We start from the raw sequence: 17992 nt of genomic DNA on the forward strand, positions 1-17992 counted from the left end.
ATTCTTTTCAGCTTAATTCTTCCTCCATTTAGTAGACAAACAGAACAGCTGCACAGAAGAGATAAGCACCGCACTTCAAAATTTCAACTTTTTTATCGTTCCGTTGAGACTGATTCTGTCAACTAGCAATGGGAGACCCGACTAATAAAAGTACCACCAGTAATAGACTTTCATTGTAGATATTGCGTCATCAATTAAAGCTATCCACTGAGTAGCTGACACGAGCTACTGTGGAATGTAAGAGAAAAAGAGAGAGTGAGGGAGAGAGACTCAGAGAGAGAGAGAGTGTGTGTGAGAGGAAGAGAGAGACTCAGGGAAAGAGAGAGATCGATTGATTGAGTACTTCATGTAGATGACACACTACAGGCTTATGCACTTATATACAATAGCTTACAATACAGCAAAATTATAGATGAATTACATAATATAGACTAAGAAAATATTATTGAACTGTATATGATATGAAAAAAGCTAAATGGAATAACTATACATAATATTGTTATGCATCTACATAAATTGGCAGAGCTTTGGACATATCAATGTCCATTCTTCGGAAAGAATATTCAAAATATCATCCCCACTAACTCTCTACCAGAACGTTAATTTCATTTATTCAACTAATAAATAATAATATCGAGTGACCTGGCTGGCTCAGGTCTGGTGTCAGAGTTTTCAGGTCGCAACTGATCAATTTCAGGGCCTCTGACATGACCTAACGACTGCTTTTTAGGCAGCCGGGACCGACGGCTTAACGTGTCCATCCGAAACACGGGAGTGGCCCGAGATAAATATCTTGCCCGGGCCGGGATTTGAACCCGGGCCTCTGAATCATAAAGCCAGCATCTGATCCACTCGACTACGGCCACTCCTATTCATTCAACTGAAGATTTATTTAAAAATGAAAATGTTGTAGAAGTTTTAATTAATATGAAGATTTGAGAACAGAAAATTAATGAAGTAATATAATAATGTAAGTAAATAAAATCAAATCATTGATTATTAAAATGGAATTCAAGAGAGAGAGACAGACTCAGGGAGAGAGAGAGTGAGAAAGAGAGAGAGAAACTCAGGGAGAGAGAGAGACAGTCAGAGAGTGTTAAACGAGATAGAACAAGAAAGAAGTTTCCTGAATACTAGAATTTAAATGACTAGTAGTTCTGTGAACAGTAGACCTCACGTAGTTTTCTCATCCACCAGTATCTGATGTCACCTGTTCTAGTTGATTCAGTTGAATCACAATTCACAGTTGAATCTTAATTTACTCTTAAAAACTGTTGTTTTCTCCAAGATCATAAACTGACTTATGTTGATAAACTCAGTTCACGTTTGAATTTGTATCTCATATGATGATTTATCAAATTCTGTGATATTCTTTCCATCTGATAAAAATATTTCTCAACTATTTTAAAATTAACTTTTTTCAATAAAGAATATTATAATCTCATCAGCATCATTCAGTTCATTCAATCATTTTTATTTTCAATCACCTATTAAATTTGTTTTTCAAATGGGCACGCACATTGACACCTCTAATAAAAGGCCCCTGCCTACGATATTGCAACGTCGCAGTGTAGGCCTAGAATCACAGCTCATAATACATGATTGGTGAAAGAGATCAGCTGGTATTTCTTAAAATCTTTTTCACCAATCATGTATTAGATTCTAGGCCTACATACACTGCGACGTTGCAATATCGTAGGCTGGGACCTTGTATTAGAGGTGGCTATGGCACGCATCATAACAATAATATTGAAACCCTAATTTATAGAAATAGACACGGCCAGACATCTGTGTAAAGAATAATCCACTTGTCGGCTAATTTATTATGAATAATTCTATAGTCTGATTGATCCTATCTTCAAATAAGATGATATATATAGTGATATCAGAGTATGGAGGAATTCCTTTTCTTTTCATATTATCCTTAAAATGCAAAATTTCAAAAAAAACCTTATGTAAACATCGACACGCAGTTGAAATAGGAATATTCCTGTCAAATCTCATCGAATTCTATCAACGTGTTTGGCCGTAATCGTGATACAAACAGACAGACAAAAGAGAATCAGAGTTAAAACATAGACCTCACTACGTTCGGTCAATAATATACTCGGGAGAGGAGAGGAAATAAACAAAACGGAGGAGAGAAATTAAAATATATGAAACAGCTAGAAGGAAGGAATGAGGGGGGGGTGACAAAGCTAGAGAGAAGAAAGAGAGTCTCTGAAAGGGTTGGGTACCGTGTAGAAGTACCAGTAGATAATTATAAAATTAGTAACAGCTGTACAGAGCACTGGAACAAAATTAGTTAATTGACTGACATGCATTGTGAGTAACACAGAAGCTGGACATTATGAAAATGTCTCCTCTTATCATTATTACTGTATTTTAAGATGGGGGTCACTGCTAATAATTATTGTTGATTACTATAGTGAAGTCCACGTTATAATGGCAGTGGAGAAAGATAGGAGAACAACGTTGCCGAACCTCTGTCTTGTCAATGCCTTCTATAGACGGTAGCTGATACAGGTTAATAGATGTAATATTCTCGTTCAAAATAATCAATTAACCTATACTATTAAACGAGCAACTTCTGTTTATAATGTCTAGATGTTTGGATGTTTAGATGTTTGTATGTTTGGATGTTTGGATGTTTATATGTTTATATGTTTGTATGTTTGTATTTCACCGGATCTCGAAAACGGCTCTAACGATTCTCACCAAATTCAGAACATAGTAGGTTTATAATATAAAGATTCGATTGCACCAGGTGTCATCCCTTGGAAAACTCGCTGTAGGACATTAAAAGGATAATTATTATTCATCCTTGGAAAAACATCTGATAATAATTATTTGGTCGTCTGTTGACGATGGAAGTGAGTGAGCGAGTTCATGTGTGTGGGACTGTGTCAAAATTATGACTCAGCTGTTGAACTTTTGTAATCATTCAATCAGGTACTTAGTGCCAATGGCAAAAAAGCCGGGTTATTTTCAATCCTGATTAATTCCAGTGGATCCATCTTTTTGAAATGATCTCTGATTTGGTTCACGTGACGTTAATCAGGATTAAAATTTAACCGGCTTTTGTGCAATTCGGCCTATGTGAGGGAAATTTTTGCATTCCTCTGAGAATTAATCTCAATTTTATGTTATTAGAAGGAACATTTCGGTATGAATGTTATTATAATTTCTTCTTTAGTGAAAAATTTGTATGCTTTTGTACTCCAGAGCGAAGCTCGGTCCCCCATATTATTTGATTAAGCAAGAAATTATATCCATCAATAATGTCATAATACACTTTCATAATTAAGATGACATATTTTGTTAATTAATTAATAATTCTACATTGTTAAAACACGATCTGGCAACAGAACAAAGCGAGAGATGGATAGCGCTATCCGCTTTGTTGAATGATAGACAAGGATAGCAATACCATTGCTAATCAAACACTGCCATTATAACGTGGACCTCTCTATAGAACCTGCTCATTTTAACACCAAAGCTTCTCCGATTCGACAAATTTTAAATGTTTTCAGCAATTCCACTATTGATGTAATTAAATAATATTAATTCATCATTATTTTCATAAATGGGGCCCCATATAGATTAATAACGTGATACTTCAGTTACATTACATCAAAAACTCTATCAATAAATGAGATTGAATGGTCTAAGCTCTGTGGTAAACCTAAGCACATCCTTAGAAATTCCATTCTCATTACGAAGAACATTGTAAATAGCTTCAGCGAACTACACAGGCAAAATCTCCATCATTTTGCAAGTGAAACTGAGAAAGTTTGAAATAACTGATTAGAAGATTTCTGCGGCTGTAGCTTCGGAGAAATGAGGTTTGTTGCAGTCAGAACCTTGTCCTATCAAACCCATATTCACGTATTTTCTTTCCTCTCTCTTTTACAACTCTCTCACTCACTCTCCACTACTCACATCATCTCAGAATCTTCTCTAATCTCTTCTTCTCCCCTACCCACCCCAGGACGATTACTCCTCCACCCACCTAAAGACTTGTTTCTTCCGGAGATTGAGGCTATCACATTCATGCTTGAGAAAGTCCAACGTTTCCTTTATTTCTCTCTTATTCTCTTTCTCTTCCGCTTCAACACCATCTCACACTCACTCTCTCTCTCTTTGTGCTCATCTTCCACCTTGAGCTTGAATATTGATTAAGAATCTGCAAGACCCCCGTTTCTACTGCAAGCAACATCCTGATGTTGATTCCTGTGCTATAAAGTTCCGTTGTATGGTAACTGTGAATCACATCATCTTATCCATTCATTTTTACTTTTCTTGCCCTATTACAATAGGTAAGGAAAGTATTGCTTTCCAAAAAAAATTAAGGCACCCGAACTTCTATATTTCTATACGTTTCAAGGTCCCCTGAGTCCAAAAAAGTGGGGTTTATTTTCCTTGCCCTATTACCATAGGTAAGGAAAATATTGTTTTCCAAAAAATTAAGGTACCCGGATCTCTATATTTATATAATTTTCAAGGTCCCCTGAGTCCAAAAAAGTGGTTTTCACTTTCCTTGCCCTATTACCATGAGTAAGGAAAGTATTGCTTTCCAAAAAAAATTAATTTACCCGAATTTCTATACTACTTCTATACGTTTCAAGGTCCCCTGAGTCCAAAAAAGTGGTTTTCACTTTCCTTGCCCTATTACCATGAGTAAGGAAAGTATTGCTTTCCAAAAAAAAAATAATTTACCCGAATTTCTATACTTTTATACGTTTCAAGGTCCCCTGAGTTCAAACAAATGGTTTTAGGGTATTGATCTGTGTGTGTGTATGAGTACGTCTGTGTACACGATTTCCCATCTCTCAATTAACGGAATGACTTGAAAAATACAAAATCTGTTGTTAAGCTCTCATTACATGCGTTTTGTATGTAATTAAGGATTATTTTTTAAAAGGTTTCGTTTGCTATTATAGACTCATTTTACATCTTTCTCTTCGAAATTGAATTTTCTACAAGTTCTGTGAAAAAATATTGTGTGTTTATTGTACATTTAACATAGTAAATCTGCTTCAAACCTTGTTTTTCGGGACCAATTTTCGCGTATTTCATCACATATCTTGAAAATTACTGTAGCTACAGTTCTGAAAATGTTGTTATTCAATTTTTCAGTTTATTTAACATAAAGAACGCTAAATTGTACACCTTAATCAACAGCCAACAAATACCCCTAGTGCTTAGTTTCAGCAGGGGAACTGAAATTCAGACGAAATCTTTAACTCTGTATAACCATAGAGAAACAATAGCGTAAGTAGATATCCCATGGTATAGGGCATTTACGTCGCAACTTTTACTGTTATCTCAAGCCGATTACTGTCGATTATTGTCGATTTTTACTGTTTTAACCGGGTAAGAGTGTATGAACGGCACAATATGAGAGACTACCAGCGTCATAAAGCTTCACAGGAAAGAACTACGTGGACTATCGGCTTGAGATAACAGTAGAAGTTGCGACATGAACACCCTATACCATGGGATATCTACTTACGCTATTGTTTCTCTATGGTATAACTTAGTAACTAAGCATTTTCAGACCTTTGTTATTCAATTTTTCAGTTTATTTAACCATAAACTGAGTTAACCATAAACTATGTTAATTAGAACTTTTTTCTTCTTTTAATGTGAGGAATCACGCCCTGACTTATGAGCACCTTTTTTCAGAACACCTTGTCTATTATATTCGAGTGATACTAGTATTATAGGTTACACTACGGGTTATAGAAAATTAGCCGATCAAGAGCTGTAGTGGTTATGGTTCTCCCAACCAGCGCGGGCGTGAGTGGAAACTCTTTTATTTTAACGTTCTTCTTTCTCTTCTCCTCATATCTCACTCTTCCTCTTTCACATTCTCTCCGTCTTTGCAAGGTCATGACGTAACAATTTCAGTTGAGTTCGGAACGCGGAACCGACAGTACGGCCGGAGTGGAGTAGTAAAATATTTGTATCTATTTTTCACGGTCAAGAGTGTACCTATAAGGTACGAGCTCATTGAATGTAGTGGCCGAGTATAGTCTGGTCCTTGAAGGTGGTCATCGTCCTATTTCAATTCAATGTGAAACTGAATATGATTTTTGTTCAATGATGGATGAAATAAACTGTTTAGGATTGAATGTTAATTTCTTCAATGGTTAAATCCACGTTTGAACGACATCATCTAATTAACGTTGCTTGTCTATCCTTGTGCGTCTATAGACAAAGCATGTAACTCCATCCTTTTTCAACTCCACAGCGTTACCAAATTGCCAGGGATGTCTAAAGGCCTAGGTCCGTCCTACAGTGAGGTCCAGGTTATAATGGGAGAACAACAACGTTGCCGATCCTCTGTCTTGTCAATGCCTTCTTGAAGGTACCTGATACAGGTTCATTAATGTAATATTGATTGTTCGTTCTTGTTTAAAATAATCAATTATATTTCATTAAGCAAGAAATTATATTTTGTAATGAATTTTCATAGTTAAGATGAAGTATTTTGTTAATCAATTGTCAATTCTACGTTATTAAAATACAATCTGGCAGAGCGAGGAGGAGATCCACTTTGTTGAATGATAGACAAGGATAGAAATACAATTGCTCATCAAACACTGCCATTATAACGTGGACCTCACTTTAGGTTGAGGAGAAAAAGAATAACTTCCAGACTATTTAATCTCGTACATGAAATATATATTGATGAATAAAATATATTTGGGATAGTATTGATAATCAAGAACCAACAATAAATTGATATTGGATGACTTAAATAACAACTATCTGCAGAAGATGACAGTGAAAAACAAATTATAATAAAAAACTAGCCTTTCTCTGTCTATCTCTCTCTCTCTCTCTCTCTCTCTCTCTCTCTCTCTCTTTCTCACTTTCTCTCTATCTCTGGTAGAGAGTTTTATTTATACAGAGAGGTAATCTATAGAGATTTTTATATTTTTGGTAGAGTTAGTGGGAAAGATATTTTTAATATTCTATAAGTGTGTATATAAGTGTATAAGCCAGTATATATTGTAATCTACATAGATAAAGTACTCAATCAAATCGATCAATCTCTCACTCTCTCTCTCTCCCACTCTCTCTCTCTCTATCTCTGGTAGAGAGTTTTATTTATATAGAGAGGTATTTAATAGAGTTTTATATTTTTGGTAGAGTTAGTGGGGAGGATATTTTCAATATTCTTTCCCAAGAATGGACATTCATATGTCCAAAGCTCCGCCAATTTATGTAGATGCTTAACAATATTATATATTTTTTATCTATAGTTATTACAAATCGCTTTTTTTCATATCATATACAGCTCATTAATTATTTTCTTAATTTATATTTTGTAAATTCATCTATGATTTTGCTGTATTGTAAGCTATTGTATGTAAGTGTATAAGCCAGTATATATTGTAATCTACATAAATAAAATACTCAATCAATCAATCTCTCACTCTCTCTCACTCTCTCTCTCCCACTCACTTTGAAACGTGATCTTCTGTATCTTATGTAACGTGAAACGTGTATCTTCTTATACTCATCATATTTTTCCACATCACTCATGCAATGAGACACACATGTTTATATTACAAGATGAGTTTCAAGAAGTAAAGAATTATCTAAAAGTCTTTACAATGTGAACAGTTTCCAATTCTACCAAGAAAACAAGTTTAGGGCATGAAATATCTCGAAATTCACAATATAAAATAATCATATATTCATGGTGTAAATGTTTGACACAATATACGGAAAGTTCAATTTGGAATTCCTCAGGGAGCATGTTGTGAAAAGTAGCTTGTCAAGCTCCATGTATAGGACAGTTTTAAAGACGTGATGAAGTGGATACTGTTCCAAATAGTCTGGAGATTGAATAAATGGTTTCATTAATATTTCATCGAATCATTGAATGATAATAAACTAGTTTTATTGAGATATAGAAATCCTGTGTATTCATATTCATGTGTATTGATTAAAAACTGGAATCTTACCTACTTGAACCAAAGGCTTGATTTATTCAATGCTAAAACCTCAGTTTTCCAGCCTTCAAGTTTAGTTTTTCAATGTAACCCAGTTGTCTCTATTCTGTTATTGGATGAAGCTCCAATTGGTGGGAGCTGATTAAGAATCATAATTAATCCTGAGACTATCCTTTCTTACTTGATCAGTGTGCGAAACATCAACCTTGTAGAGAAAATATAGCAGGCTTGATGAAAGAGGAAAAAGAAAAAAGTTCTAGAAAGCAAGGATGAAGAATTCATGATAAATAGGGAGCCACAGTGAAGGTGGGGGAAGACTGAAGTAGATCGTAAATTTCCCCGAACATCCCTCACCCATCTGATCTCATAAGAGTTGCCAGCTAACAAAGGCAGTTGGGATTAAGATTTATTATTGAGGGACACTGCTAACTTATACCTACTTTCTCCAACATTCTTCCACAAATTATCTCTTATCTCTTTCTCTTAATACATTGCTGTTTTGTTAATTACTATAAACTAACGTCTAAGGCAGCATTATATTATGGAATCTGAATAAATGGAAATACCTAATTCTTTATTTTCCTCTCTAGAGTAGAATATGATAAAGAATAGAATGGAATAGATGTTTATTTCATCAAAACAATTTTAAAATACAATAATTACACTTTTTACCACTTAAATGACAATAGAAAATACCATAGATACTAGAGCAAGCCATTTCTAAGATAGATTGTATTTTTCAACAAAATATCATTGGGGGCTAAAAATTGGACACAATACACAACATACGTTTTTCAACACATTATTATCAATTCAATTCGAATCTATTTTCCAAAAAACATGATACAAGAATATGAGATACGATAGATATAGCCTACAAAATATTCTGGAATCCCCCTACTAGACTATTCATCTTTGAGTAGGGGTGGATTATTTTTATAAAAATGTGAGAAAAAATAATTTCTGAACCAAGCAAATATTGTTGTTGCCTCTCAATCATAAATGTAGGCCTTTTCATAACTATTGTAAAAGTTGATAGAATACGGTTTTCAATCTCAAAAATAGTAGGTTCCAAATGCAATGATAGTGAACGCAAGATGAACCTATTATAAAGCTTCAGCAGACATAGCGCATAGTGTAGCTGAAAAAGAGATGCAAGCGTGTACCTTCACTTAATGAGCTGTCCATCGTTGTTGGGGGGGGGGGGTTATAACCAGTAAGGGGGTATTAAAAACGCTTAACCAGCCGTATACTCACTCAATATACATATATCAAGAATAGTGATCTATGTTTGGTGACCTTTACGAAACCATTATGGGTTTCATAGAGCTGTTGGAGGAGCAGAATGTACACTCAGTTCTCCACTAAAATGGACCTCATCCAACCTTTCACCTTTTTATAGCCACAGGCCTCTATCTTGGTTCAGTTGGTCATTACTAATTCGAATAGACTTGAACTCTGACTTTTTAATCCTTTTATTTCGGAAGTGGATTTTTTGTCGGCCTGTCTGTTTTATTTTATAGGTTGACACATCACTTGGAATGATCGGGATTATTTTTATCTCAATCGTCTAGTTTATAAATAGAGCATTGTACTTTCGGTCATGCCATTTGACCTGTGAGCTACTACGGTTTAAAATGCTTGGTAGCAACTAGTCAACATTTATACTAACATTAAAACAACTGAGAATGTTTCCATTGAACCTAACATGGTTCTATAGTGAGGTCCACATTATAATGACAGTTGAGAAAGATAGGAGAACAACGTAGCCGATCCTCTGTCTTGTCAATGCCTTCAATGGCAGTAGCTGATACCGGCTTATTGATGTAATATTATCTATTCATTCTCGTTTGGAATAATAAATTATATTTATTTATTAATTTATTTATTTATTAGAGCAAAGAATACTGTAGTCGGAAAAGGAAAAATATGATTAAAAACTATTATACTTTATTAAGCAAGAAATTATATTCTTCAAGTATTTCATAATTGAGATGAAATATGTTGTTAATTCTACATTGTTGAAAGACAAGATCTGGCAACAGAGCAAAGCGAGGAAGAGATAGCGCTATCCGCTTTGTTAAATGATAGACAAGGATAGCAATAACGTTGCAAATCATACAGTCATTATAATTTGAACTTCACTACAGTCGAAGGTTATAATAGCATTAAAACAACTAAACACTAAAAACAACAACAAATTAACACTTAAACACTTCTTATCACTTTAATAAAGTAAGACTTTTTATTATTAAAAAATGTTATCATTTATTCATAACTTATTATTCATTAGTTATTATTTATAAATATAATATACTTTTCCTAATATATGTGATAATATTGTTAATTTTATTGTACTGTATACTTCTAAAATGTTGTACGTTTGTTAACTGTAAACTGTATGTGTCTGTGAAATTATTTGGCAAATAAATTTCAATTTCAATTTTGTATGAATAACAATACTTCTCAAACTTGATAGCCTACGGCACGTCTCTACTCTACTAGCTAGAGACTGTTTTCATCTGCATAGTAGTGGTAGAGTAGAGTGAGAAGCGGTGGTGGGGGAAGGCAAGTGGTAGAGTACTAACCCACGATGCTATACCTCTCCACTCTACTAAAAACTAGTACTCCACCATGATTCTACTTTACCATAAACGTTTTCATTGGGAGAGTTCATAAGATAGTTACTACTTACCCAGGGAACTCCACCACTAACTCTACTAATGAAAACCTGTCTTTATTGATTCTTGTTAGTTGATGTATTAACTTACTGTACACTCTTCTTTTCACTGAAAAAGGATGAGAAAGGAGAAGAAGAAGAAGAAGAAGAAGGAGAAGAAGAAGAAGAAGAAGAAGTAAAAAAAGACGAAGAGGTAGGAGGAGGATTTGTGGGTGGTGGATGGGGAGGGGATGAAGAAAGAAGATGAGAGTGCGACGTGGAAAAGGAGATGGAAGAAGAGGAGGAGGGGACGATGGGGAGATGATGTGGCAAAAGGAGGAGGAGGAGAAGAGGTATGAAAAGGAGACCAAGAAGACGAGGACAGAACAAATACTAACGAGAAAGAGAGATTGATTGATTAATAATAATAATATCGAGTGACCTGGCTGGCTCAGGTCTGGTGTCATAGTTTTCAGGTCGCAGCTGATCAATTTCAGGGCCTCTGACATGACCTAACGACTGCTTTTTAGGCAGCCGGGACCGACGGCTTAACGTGTCCATCCGAAACACGGGAGTGGCCCGAGATAAATATCTTGTAATATAATAATTGTATATTATTATAAATGAATATATTGATTGATTGATTGAGTACTTTATTCATGTAGATTACAATATATACTGGCTTATACACTTATATACAATAGCTTACAATACAGCAAAATTATAGATGAATTTACATAATATAGACTAAGAAAATAATTATTGAACTGTATATGATATGAAAAAGCAATTTGTAATATGATAACTATAGATGATAATATTGTTATGCATCTACATAAATTGGCGGAGCTTCGGACATATCAATGTCCATTCTTCGGAAAGAATATAAAAATATCCTCCCCACTAACTCACCACCAAAACAAGAGAGAGAGAGAGAGAGAGAAACAAAATGATGTTAAGAGGGTAGTGAAGACATTAGGAAGTAAGATTGATTGATTGATTGATTGATCACCCTACACACAGACGAATAACTTAGTCTTGTAGGGGTATTCCAGTGAAACATGGTCTGTATTACAATGTAACCTTTCTATGGGATATAGCCCAGTCAACGAAGTGTTATAGAGGGAAAAGTTTGGAAGACAATTTTTTACCCCGCAGTTCTGTTTAGGGTAGTAAGGAGGTAGACATATCAAAAGTCCTCACCCCAACTCCCTGTGCTAAGTGGGTGGGGGTGGTTCAAAGGTACCATTTTTTGGTTTCTCGCATATAACTCGAAAATTATGCATTTTACGGACATGAGTTTTCTATAAGAAATTAAAGCTTACACAATTCCCTACAATATTGATTTTACAACTTTTCCTATATCTCTTTCACTTTTCGAGATATCCGTTCTAAAAGATGTGACATTTTTGGAAAAACACATTTTCCTTCTATTTTTTGCTATTTTTGCTCTTATAACTTTTTGAATATCGATGGGAAAAATCCATGCTGATCATGAACTTATAGAACATCAAATTCTCTTCAATTTGATGTATAATTTCACTAGTTTACGCACACCCCCACGACTGTTGCAACGGCTCCAGTGTTGAGTTTGAGATCTTTAGTTATGCAAAAATAGACCAATTGACAAAGGAATTTGGAGATAATGTTTTGAACACAATTTTTGACTTCGCAGCTTTTTTGGGACCAGTTAAGGGGTGAACATATCAAAAGTCCTCATCCCTACCTCTTGTGCTAAAGGGATGAGGGTGGTTTGAAAGTTGCATTTTTCAATGTTTTGCTCACACGCTCATATATTGAGAAAAATGTGTTCAACCGACATGACTAACTATTCAGAAATTAAGCTTGATAAAATCTCTACAATATTTGTTCTGTGTTGAATTCTGATATCTCCAACAGTTTTCGAGATATACGCTCTTAAAAGTGTAAAATTGTTGAAATAACAGCTTTTAATCCTATTCTTTGATGTTTCAGGGCCTACAACTCTCCAACAATGCATGGTAAAAATGAATGTTTACAGTGGATTTGTGGAGCTTTGTTTTCTCTTCAATTTGATGTATTATATTTTCACTACGGTACTTAATGTTTTCATTCTGTTGTCATGGCAGATTCAATGAGGGGGGTGAAATTTTAATTTTGTAACAATTGATCACTTGACAATGAAATTTGTGTCTGGAGCATCTGGTACACAATTTTTGACTTTGTAGCTTAATGAAGACTAGTTGGGAGGTAAACATAGCCAAAATACGCATCTCTAGCTCGTCTATTGAATGTGTGGAACTGCTAAGTTGACCCTTGTTGCAGAGTTGAAAATTTCACCCCCCACATTGAATCTGCCATAACAATAGAAGGAAAACATTAAGTAAGCCTACAGGAGTGAAATAATACATCAAATTGAAGAGAAAACAAAGCTTCACAAATCTACCGTGAGCATTCATTTTTACCATGCATTGTTGGAGAGTTGTAGGCCCTGAAACATCAAAGATTAGGATTAAAAGCTGTTATTTTAACAATTTTACACTTTTAAGAGCGTATATCTCGAAAACTGTTGGAGATATCACAAATCACCACAGAACAAATATTGTAGGGAATTTATCAAGCTTCATTTCTAAATTGTTAGTCATATCGGTTGAACGCATTTTTCTGGAGATATGAGCGTGTAAGCAAAACATTGATAAATACAACTTTTTAACCACCTTCATCCCTTTAGCACAAGGGGTAGGGATGAGGACTTTTGATATGTTCACCCCCTAACTGGTCACAACAAAGCTGCGAAGTTAAAAATTGCGTTCAAAACATTATCTCCAAATTCCTTTGTCAATTGGTCTATTTTTACATAACTGAAGATGTCACACTCAACACTGTAGCTGCTGCACAGTCGTGGGGATGTGCGTAAACTTGTGAAATTATACATAAAATTGAAGAGAATTTGATGCTCCATGAGTTCATGATTAGCATGCATTTTTCCCATTGATATTCAAAAAGTTATAAGAGCAAAAATAGAAAAAAATTGAAGAAAAATGTGTTTTTCCAAAAATGTCACATCTTTTAGAACGGATATCTCGAAGAGTGAAAGAGATATAGAAAAAGTTGTGATATCAATATTTTAGGGAATTATGTAAGCTTTAATTTCTTACAGAATAGTCATGTCCGTAAAATGCATAATTTTCGAGTTATATGCGGTAAACCAAAAAATGGTAACTTTGAACCACCTACACCCCCTTAGCACAGGGGGTAGGGGTAGGGACTTTTGATATGTTTACCTCCTCACTACCCTAAATAGAACTTCAGGGTAAAAAATTGTCTTCCAAACTTTTCCCTCTATACCCTTTTTTGGCATTCATTGCCTGGACTAATAAAGAATATTTGAATTTGAATTTGAATTTGATTGCCTTTATACAGAGTGGAGTTAGAAATTCAGGTCCTCTCTGCCACACAACCCTGTGAATGATGAAAGAAGTACGAAGTGGTATGGACGAAGTTTGTAAAGTAAAGCAGGAAAGAGAATTTGTTGTTAGGAAGAAATAGAAGAAGATTACTTCAAGATCTTTTTCATACTAAATTGTTTCAGGAAACCTAGAAAAAACAATAGCCCATTTTCAGATTAGATTTTTTCGTCTTACAACTTTTTTTAATTACTAAATATACGAATGTATGCAGCTTTAATATAATAAAATTTTCTGTATTTTTTCGTTAGGGCTTAACCTATTTCGGTCTATGTGTAACCATATCAAAATTTGGGAGAGGAATAGCACAAGGTTACCTTGTTTTTTCTCTCTTCATAATTTTGATGATGTACTTGTTGTATGAATCAATCAAAAAGATAAAAAAGGCTACTTTAGAATATATATATATATATTGTAAGCATACATTAGACAATAGTTTTTGCATTTACATATTTGTTTTATTATCTTTCACACTTTTTTTCTTGGTTCTTATTTTGTACTGAATGTAAATTTTATTATCATGGCGATTCTGTTGCTCAAGCCGCCATTTTGTCACACCGTTGAGTGGGAGGAGACTGTCTAGCTAGGCCAATGGCAGGCGTTCATGCCCTCGACCAATAGCAGTACTCACCTACTAGTATAAATTCTGCTGCTCTTGTATTTAGTTTTAGTTTATCAGAGATTGACAATGGTGTAATAACCGAAACCGGTCTTTCTAATTATCAATAAATCAGTGGTTTTTTTGACAATTTCTTAGTCTTTTTCTTTCAATTTAGAATATAAATTAAAATAAAATTCCAAGTACCCTTTTTTAAATTGTCTACTCACAACTTGTTTCGGCTATATGTCTGATAATCAAGTCCTCAAGTCACGATTATCAAGTCTGATAACGACATCATAGCCGAAATATGTTGTGAGTTTTTTTTTATGTTCAAGATTTTTATTTTTAATCATAAATGTATCTTTAATGAAAAAATACAAATGTATACATTTCTTACTGCTCATGAAGTGTTTCTTAAAGAAAACTCTACTCATGATCGCACAATTTGGTTGAGCGACATGCTCTCGGTTCTCTTGTTAGACGGGTGTCCGCCCAAGGGAACTGCTCCGCTATCATATAGTTATGAGCTTCTGAAACACTACTTGTTTCGAATCCATTAAAATTAATTTATCTTCCATAACTCATAAAATTCAGCCAAGAAATATACCGAATGAAATCCTATTCAAATTCAAGTACTTTATTTAAATCATAGCCAATAGTTTTGGAGCAATCTGAATCTGGATTGGAATAATATTGTTGAATGCCTTTAAGCTCATGCGGGTACATTTGTTCTTTATATCCTACACTGTGGTGAGGTCCACGTTATAATGGCAGTGGAGAAAGATTGGAGATCAACGTTGCCGATCCTTGTCTTGTCAATGCCTTCTATAGACGATAGCTGATACAGGTTTATTGATGTGATATTAATTGTTCATTCTCGTTAAAAATAATCAATTATATTTTATTGAGAAAGAAATTATATTTTTCAATAATTTAATAATGAATTTTCATAATCAAGAAGGAATATTGTGTTTAATTAATTATTATTTCTACATTGTTAAAAGACGATCTGGCAAAAAAGCAAAGCAGGAAAGAGAGAGCGCTATCAGCCTTGTTGAATGATAGACAAGGATAGCAATACCATTGCCAATCAAACACTGCCATTATAACTTGGACCTCACTATAGACAAGTTATGAACATACCTGGATGACTATGATCACCCATTTCTTATGCACTGACATGTGGAATCGAATCCTGAAAGCATCCGTATTGGAATGGCCTACATTTATTATGTTCGAATGAGTATGGTGAACATTAAAATTCAAAGTGTTTCTTGCTCCAAATGACCTTTCCTTAATGGGCCTAGTTGTGTCATTTGAAAATTTACAAGGTTATATACTCAATTTTGCGTTGTTACTATGATGCTGTGAGTCAGAAATTGGATTTTTTATTGGAATATCCAAGAGGTTCATGTGAGGGGTATAAAACCTTCAAGAGCAGACATGGCAAAGATAAGAACCCTTATAAATTAGTATACTAGTAGTTCGGAGAATAGTATACTCACTAACATTACTACTCACATACAGTCGCTTATTCACACACAAACAAACATACAAACTTAGAGTAAGATGATATAATATACAACAGGATCGGCGGAGAACACTGAGAAATAGAAGTTATTTACACTTTTGAGCTAGGATGCACGGTTGAAGGGATGAAAAATCTGAAACTTGAAAAAATGTGCTTCTTGGTGGGGGGGAGTAAATGATCGTATTCTAAAAAAATCAAAATTGTCAACATGTGATGTATGAAAAAAGACCCCCTTGGAGCGCTGAGGAATAAAGGTCCTCTATACTTTTGAGCTCGGAAGCACGGTTGAAAAGATAAAAAATTTGAAACTTGGATTGGGACCTATTCGATCAACTATATCATGGAGAATGTATACTCCATATTTCATGATCCAATCTCTTACCAAATTTGAAATGGTCTGTTCAAGAGATTTAAAATTTAGGCGCTCATAACTAAAAAGTAATAATCGGAAATGCGTTTTCCTGAGATTTTTCTTCATTTCGATAACTTGAAGTATACAAATTGAAAAACTTTAAAAAATATTATCAGTGAAAAGTTTTTTTTAGCCTTTTGGATGCGGCATTGTGTACCGCAAAAGTGTACAATTAAACTTCAATTTAATCACAAATTTTTTCAGCTTCTCCTCTTGTAACACCTTGAATCAATTCAAATCTTTATGATTGTCACATAAATCTAGCAGTTATTAATTTGATTTTTTAATAGGATTTGAACCATGTCCTCGAAGGAAGAGGAGGAGGAGTTTGGACGATGATGATGAGGAGGAGGAGGAGGAGGATGAGGAGGAGGAAGAGGAGGATTGATTGATTGAGTACTTTATTTATGTAGATTACAATATATACTGGCTTATACACTTATATACAATAGCTTACAATACAGCTACATTATAGATGAATTTACATAATATAGACTAACAAAATAATTATTGAACTGTATATGATATGAAAAAAGCAATTTGTAATAACTATAGATAATTATATAGTTATGCATCTACATTAATTGGCGGAGCTTTGGACATATCAAGGAGGATGAGGAGAAGGATGAGGAAGAGCAGGAGGAGGAGGAAGAGGAGGAGAAAGAGCCGAAAGATAAACAGTTGACAAGAAATAAGAAGAACTCATCCATAAACCATTCACTCACGTGCTACATATCTGTATATGCTTAGTAAGTCAGTGGATGTGTCTTAAGTATCAGTCACGGTCAATTTCTTGAGGCGTGTTGCTAGTTAAAAGTTATTGTAATACGAGGATAGTGACGTCTCGGCTGATGATCAACCAATAGCGTGCGAGCAAATTTAAATTCTTCTTCTCCCATTAGTCAAGATTGATAAAACGTTATGAGTATCTTCTTTCAACTGTAATTTAAATACATTGAGCTATTAATATACAATTCCAATTCTTTCGTATTAGCTCTTAGAAAATAGACATTATCACACTCATTCATTTCTTTCGACAATGCTTTGTCATTCTGAGTAGAAGAACAGTTGACAAGAAATGATAAAATACGAAGATAGAAAGAAGTAGGTGGTGGAGGACGAGGTGGAGCAGGTGGAGAAGGAGGACGAGGTGGAGCAGGTGGAGGAGGAGGAGGAGGAGTAGGAAGAGGAGGAGAAAGAGCCGAAAGATAAACAGTTGACAAGTAATAAGTATGACCATGATAAGATATTAATCATGATAATTCCAGTTATAACAATATCATTACTCCCATTCTCACTCAATGATTACTATAATCATTGTAACGCTAATAAAAAGCAAGGCTGATATGGCACTCCTGCCAAATAAATGCTGG

The 17992-nt window shown here is 34.5% G+C and overlaps 1 protein-coding gene across 5 annotated transcripts in view; it reads right to left on the minus strand.

Annotated features, from left to right (window-relative positions):
- LOC111053311 (steroid receptor seven-up, isoforms B/C) overlaps positions 1 to 17992 on the minus strand; it is a 181952-nt gene that overhangs the window by 144268 nt on the left and 19692 nt on the right. The window lies entirely within an intron of this gene.

Source organism: Nilaparvata lugens, chromosome 9 (assembly GCF_014356525.2).
Source record: "Nilaparvata lugens isolate BPH chromosome 9, ASM1435652v1, whole genome shotgun sequence".
Classification (NCBI taxonomy): domain Eukaryota; kingdom Metazoa; phylum Arthropoda; class Insecta; order Hemiptera; family Delphacidae; genus Nilaparvata; species Nilaparvata lugens.